Source organism: Adiantum capillus-veneris, chromosome 6, assembly GCF_014529385.1.
Source record: "Adiantum capillus-veneris isolate H3 chromosome 6, ASM1452938v2, whole genome shotgun sequence".
NCBI classification, from domain to species: domain Eukaryota; kingdom Viridiplantae; phylum Streptophyta; class Polypodiopsida; order Polypodiales; family Pteridaceae; genus Adiantum; species Adiantum capillus-veneris.
Window position 1 is genome coordinate 47,895,600 of NC_140936.1, and position 7,516 is coordinate 47,903,115.

Consider the following 7,516-nt stretch of genomic DNA (forward strand, 5'->3'; position numbering starts at 1 on the left):
CCACAACAAAAATGACAATGCTTATACTGGAATGAAAGAGCAAAGACAGAGGAACACAATGCAAGTTTTGAAATTGAAAACTGATTATCGAATCATTAGAAAAGTTGACTACAATTTGGAGTAGCTTTGTAGCTTGAGTGTACGTTTTGTGAAGCTCCTTCTTCTTCTAAAGATAAGATCCTTTCACATTAAGGTTATTGATCTTTATACCTCGGGCATTCTAAATGTCTAGTGGCCGGCTCATACGGACCTTTACAATTATAATGAAATCATTACAATGCAGGAATTGACTGCTACTTTGGAGTCAAGATTTACATAGAGTATCACTACACTAGCTCGAAAAATTAAGAGTACAAATGTGGTGCCCGGCTACGTGTTCGACTAGGTGGACACCCGTTTGAGCAGTTCTCTAACAGTGCAAGAATTGCTATGAGCTTTTAAAAAGAAACTTAAACAGTTATATATTGCTGAGCAGAAAACAATGTGGCCAAAAAAGGTCAAACTATTCATCAAGAAATAGAATTGTGCCTTCAGAAGAGCTTGGTACACCTGCTCTTTGATTGGAAATTGGTTACAAAAGTTGTCAATATGATTGGGAATCTACAAAAGAGGGTGTACAAGTTCATAGTGGTTGATCCTATGGGAGCGCTTGAAGAGGATCAAAGTAGAGAAGCCAAAGCCCAAGCTGGAAGAGCCAGTCCTTGATGAGCTGGAAAAAGGTATACAAGAGTTGAATTTGAATTTGCAATTTATTAAACTTGATGGTTTGAATGCAAGTGGATCTTCTTCAACGTAGGTGTTGACCGCTATGTCAACAACACGACATAACTCAACAAAGCCTTATACTCTGAAAGTTATGAAATGTTTCGTGCTAGAAACATCATTTGTAATAAGTAGCTAGTCTAGTTGCAAAAGCCGGGGTGCAATAGCACTTCTAGATTGTGAACACAAAGCCATCTGACCTCTTGAACTCTATTTTAGGTTTAACCTATGGTTTCCTTAGTATCTAAGGTACCTAGGTCATTTGTAAAAAGAACTTTACCATAATCTAATTATTAACACTAGGTTTGTGTTTGAGCCACTTTAGTGGCTTGGCACCTCATTCTATTAAGTTGGCTCTAACGTTGTATATTTTTTAAGAAACCCTGATCATAGGATATCATTGAGGTCCTATAACATAGGGGAAAGTTCTAGTATACCGTTTATCCCAGAAAAGTGTAGAATTTAAAATTTTAGTTTTCTAAAAATAGTAAGAAGCCATGAAAGTGTCTTTTGAATTTAACACTAGAATGGTAAGAGGACACTTTTATGTCCTTGGACATTTTTGGGTCCTGTTAAGTGACCATTTTGCTTGATTTATTTGAAGAGTATGAAAATGAATTTCTAGGTGCTATATATCCACAAAGTTGCCTTATGAGCTGAAAAAAAATAGCAATTTTTTTGGAGTATCGATCTCAACATTAACCTTACTCTTGCACACCATTTTTAAACCTAAACTGTGTGAAAAAACGAGTCCTGTTTTTGGCTTTTTTTTCAATTTTTGGCAGCTATACCACTCTAAACTTCATGTTTGTGAGGTTTAGATGGCTAGAGGTTAGGCCTTCATAGTTCTCAACATGTTTTGATGCTTGTAGGGAGAGCTAAGTGTTAAAATTGAAAGTTATGACCAATTTACAAGAATTGCATTATCCTGTTTTCTGGCCAAAATTAGCACTTTTATGATTTTTTTGGTGGCTTTCTAGATATCCAAATTCAATTTTGATTGTGTAATTGTAATGTATAACATAAAGCTAATCTTCCTTGAGTTTTGGGGGACCTAATATGCTATATAGCATAGTATATGATGATAGTTGAGTTTTTTGATTGCTGAAGAATACGATACATTTTAGAGTAGCAAGTATAACTTTCTCAATATTGCTAGTTTCTTAGGCCAATTGTGTGTATTTTGTAGGTAGTAACCATATCTAATCATAGACTACAAACTTGGCTACATATTGAGTAGTTTCTATGGGTTGCTAGAGGTCATAATGCTAAACCCAGTTTTTTCATGTTTGCTATATTTAGCACTTTAACATTGCCCCCAAGGTTCCAATTGTAAGAGATCCATTATCCTTTTGACATGCTCCATGGCTCATTTTGAATCCAAAGGCCCAAAGGAAACTAATAAAACATGTATATAGTATTTGTATTGAGCGTGACTATAGAAACTTTGATGATAGGTCCGCAGAATGGCAAAAATGCAACTTTTTTGTACCTATTTTTTTTGCCCCAAACAAAATTAGTGAGGTAAAAGCAACCATATGTTTTGGTCACCTACCCATTGAAGTTAACGGGGCATTTTATCTCATGTCCTACAAAAATCCCCACTCTTATTTATATGCAATCAACCGTAAGAAATTGCTTGTTTGGACAAGATGCATTGGTCCATCAACTTTAGAGGCTTGTAGTGACCAAGGGATGAGAAAAATTACAAGTTTCTCATTTTTTCCATATGCAACTATAAGCTCATGAAAGGATTTTTCAAAATGAGTGGATCTACTATGGTTTTGGATTTTTTTCCCAAAACCCTGAAAGGAGACTTTTATGTCCTGTTAGGTTACCATTCTAGTGTTAAGAGCATACATGTTTTTGAGGCCTAAAACAAGTCGACAAGTTTTTTTCTAAAAATAGTATATGCATAGATTCTCATTGTATACATATCCATGTATTTTTCAAGAAAATTTCAATGTGCTTTGAAGGTTTTTGATGGGTCTACAAGGGATATCAAAAAATTTGAGTGATTTTTGCTCGGTTGTACCTAAAGGATGTCTCTTAAAAAATAACAAATTTACACGAGAATATTTATTTGTTTTTTTTTCAACTCCCTACATGCCTTGAGAACAAATCCTTGAAAGGTTTTAATGAGTTCTTTTGTGGTCTATAAGAATAAGAATTTACAACAAAGTTGCTTATAGCCACAAAAGTGGCTCAGGTTCACACAGCCCTAGTGTTAAGCTGTCGTCGATTGTATGTGAGAGAGGAAGAGAGAGAGAGAGAGAGAGAGAGAGAGAGAGAGAGAGAGAGAGAGAGAGAGAGCTTCATCTAGGTGCTACTCCCCTCTCATTCATCACATTGGGGATCCAACAATGCCATTGTGCTAGCCTTGGCAAGAGCTACGCTACAACGCTAAGCATTACTCATGGAAGAGAGCGAACACGCTTACGCATCTACAAGTTATTTGCGAATAGTGTACCAAACGATGTCAACTTTTTGCTTGTAATTATTCATTAGAATCATGGCGGCATAAGCTACGTATAGGTACTCATAGACTGACATGCTAAAAAGACTACCTCCGTGCACTTATCATGTCATTTGTGTCTTGGATTGACATAATGTTGATCTAGGTTGTGTTGCATGTACTTTATGGGTGGTGTGATTCGCTCCTGCAACATTGGTGCCACTGTGCCGAGGACACAAGGACTTAGGTAGGTATTGCTACTAGCACGCGTGTAATGGTTGCTTGCGTTGGTTTTGGCTAAAGTTTTTTTGTTTAAATAGTGGATCCGAAATAGATTATTTCGAGATCAAGTGGATAACTAGGAAGCATGTGTCTTGCTGAGAGTCCACAACTAGGTAGATTTATTTAGGATTTGTACTATTAGTTGGAGATTAGAGTAGTTTTTGGTGGTTGAGTGATTTGTGAGGTGATAAAATAATTTGCTAGTCCATGTGTGTCAGTGAAGCATTTTCATCCTCATAGATGCAAAACCCCATATGATGTGTAGAAGTTACCTTTAGGTAGGACATGCCAATTTGTACCTAGATCTATTCATCACTGATTTATTTATTGAAATGCTTGTTTGCATTTATAATCTGTAAGAAGTCTGGTTTTTTGGGTTAAAATGCATTAAACAAGCTTATGTTGTTATTTTTTCATGGCTGATTGGTGTTGAGCATATAAGAGGGCATGCGCAAGGGTTCTGTGAAGAAAACCTGAAACTCTATAAACTTGGACATCATACGCATGTGATGTCTCAAGGGGCGTCTGGAGAACAAATTTGCAAAATTTGATTGCATCATAGTGTTCAGAAGGAGGTTTTACCCTATGTACACCTTGAGACTAGAGTTTTGACCAACTCTTGCCACCCAAAAGACAAAAGACAGAGTCTCTGAAATGGAAAATAAAACTTGTGATTCTAAGCACATTTTTGCATGAAAATTGGTAGAAGTGCTTAAAACCAGTGCTAGAGACTTGGGAATGCCTATGAATGAATTTTGTCCAAAAATTCATCAGCAAACATCATATGTGTATGATGTCAGAGGAGTGATTCTGGCAGCAATTTTTTTTTATTTTTGACATTATACCCATCTCCTACATGTTGTATTGAGCACATACGTAAAATTTCATATCATTTGGGATTACAGATTGAAAGATGGAGGGATTTTACTCTTTCAGGGGATTTCCTTGTCAAAAGTGATGATTTTGTGCAATTTTGACACCTAAAATTTGTTGTGAGTACATGTTCTTGTTCTACACACTAAGGGGCATCTCTTGTAGAAACACAATAGAATTTTGACCACTTGGACATCATATGCATATGATGTCTTAGAGGATAGATCTGAGGTCAAAACTTAGAACTAAATGCACCCTTGTGATCTACAGCATTTGCAAAGCATATAGGCCAAATTTCATCAGGTTTGAAGCATTTTTGGGCTTGTAAACACCAAAGACGGATCTAGGCAAAGTGATTTCTTGAAGTGATCATAACTTGCACAAAAAGTGGTCAAATTCAATTATGAAACTTGATGAGAGTTACCAGTGTAGTGAGGAACCTCTAGAGTGAAACTCACTTCAAACTTACCAATTAGACATGATGTCTAAAGGGCACTTTTAGGGACCAAAGTTGAAATCTGAGCTTACCAGGGTGTTAAGAATAACAGTACAAGCTTACAAACTAAGTTTGGGCCAGTTATGAACACATAGACATCATACACATATGATGTCTCAAGTGCCAAATTAGAATTCAAAACTTGCACTGAGATCACAGAAGTCTTTGACAACATAAAATAAGCCTAGGGATGAACTTTTTCATTCAATTTGGATCGCTTTTGGCTTAGCAAAACTTCCTGGGAAGTTGGAGACAAAAAAACACAAAAAGGACTAATAGATTTGTCTAAAAGTGTCACAATCATATACGTATGTTTCCCGATCCTTGGCAAGCTACAACACCTTTGTTGTAATGTGTAGAGTCATGCTCCTGAAAGTCGTGCTTTCCCTCTTTGCTAGGTAACACAAGGGTTTTTCCTTACCTGACCACATCAATGACAGACAACTTCCATGCTGAGAAGCCATGCCCTAGCAAAATTTCCAATTTAGAATATGATATAGAGAAATCCTTGTCATAGCTCAAGCTTTGGAGGAGTCGTCACTTGTAATAGGATCACGTCTAACAATAGGCCATGCCGATTGCCTTGAGATGTTAGAGAGACAATTTGTACGGAATCCGTGCTTGATTCTGGTCTTCAAATCAATCATTGTTTGTTGGAGTCAAAGTTTGGTAAACAACTCGGCATGGTCCCGTCATGATGATTTTTTATGCCTTTGACAAGCCGTGCTTGTTTCGTGATGTAACATGTGCTTGAAGACAATAACAAACAAACTTGAATCTGATTGCTTACCGCCTGAATGACCTCAAACACCTTGCTTGTCGAGACTCTTTGTCGAGGTTCATGACTTGGCTATTGTTTGAGGCCTTGGATCATCGAAGACCAAGTCCCATGATGGCATACATGCTTGGAGGATGGCCGTGTCAAAACTCCTTATCGTAAACCTTGAATCGCCTTGCATGCGGGTGATGAAGTCCATATTTCCTCTTGCATGTGTTCATGCACAAAAGAAATTGCAAAATTTGAGAGCGGTCCGTGGCCCTTGGATCGACCATCAACTGTCCTACATTGTGCAACTTGGCCGTCATATGCGCATCACCACAGTAGTGGTGGGAGGGTGCTTTAGGGATGACCTTAGAGCTACCCCTTGGGTGCCCAAACTTGAGGTAATATGAAAACAAATGAGTTTTTCCTACTATAGAGCCATCGAAAAGCGCAAGGTTGAGCAGCGACCTAGAAACACCTACATAGCTCGTATTGGACTGCTACAAAAACGAATGCCCCTTGGATCACCATCGTGCTCCCAAACGAGCCCATCTGAGCACCATTTTATGCAAGTCGACTTCCTCCTCATTCCCGACACAGGGTTTTCTTCACACACCCAAGATCCAAACCCTTGCCAAGAGTCTCTGCACACGTAGTGTGCCTTGACCCCATCCCCTTTCTTAGCCACCTTGCACGCCACTGCTTGCACTCACATGCAAGACCATGCACATTCTGCTGCTAAAAATGAGGAAAAGAGAGAAGACTCCAAAGTGAGAGAGAGGCCATGCCTCATACTGAATTCCAAAGAGAGAGACTTAAATAGATAGATTCCTTCTCCCTCCTCCATAGCTCTCCCCTCCCCTGAGCTCTGATACCAGTGAAAGACCATAGGTAATACAAACATGCTCATAACCACCCAACCTGCCTATATATAGGCCCGTGGCCCTCTAGCTCTCCCCTCCCCTGAGCTCTGATACTAGTGAAAGACCATATGTAATACAAACATGCTCATAACCACTCAACCTGCCTATATATAGGCCCGTGGCCCTCTAGTTTTATAGCTATATATAGCCCTTATCATGCATGTGTATTTGTAGGCCCTTGGCCAGGTCCATGCCCTCCTATAGTCCTACCCTTGGCATGACACTATATATGTGCTCAGAGACATACCCAGAAGACCTGACATATTACAAGCTCTTATATGTTTACACATACGGAGTCGACTATCAATTAAAATCTATAGTTATTGACAAGTATGGACAAGAATACAAATCGATCTACAAAAAGCACAAATCCACAAATTGCATAAAAAAGAGGTGGAAATTTGGTCAATGAAGGACCACAAATATCTCCACCAAACACGAGAATTCCAAAAAGGGAGCCACCTGGATTCTCTTCTAGAGCGATAACAAGAGATGAAGTGATCATAGAGATGGCGGCAGACATGCCTCCTCAAGGGAGTTTTCCTAAGGGACCAATCTCCAACATATTGACCAATCACTTTGAAGAAGAACCTAGGCAAAGTAGAAGGCCTGAAGTGAGAGAAGAATTGAGAGAGTCTATTGTTAGACTTATAGACAATTGGCGAGCTAGACCATCCTAGATTTAGAAATGGGTAGACAGGAAATACACCGGAGATAATGTTCTGAGAGATCACATAATGGCTTTTAGAAGAGTTATTAGAGAAGAGAAAGGTTTGGATTTTGCAACACAATTTGCGGGATTTAGACTAACTTTGGAAGATAATGCGGCTACATGGTTTGACTCAGTGGAAAGATGTGATTTTGAGACTCTAGACAAATTGTTTGATGAATTCATCAAAGAATTGTCACACAAAGACATAGCTCACAATACAATCTTGCAAATTCACAGATTCAAACAAAAA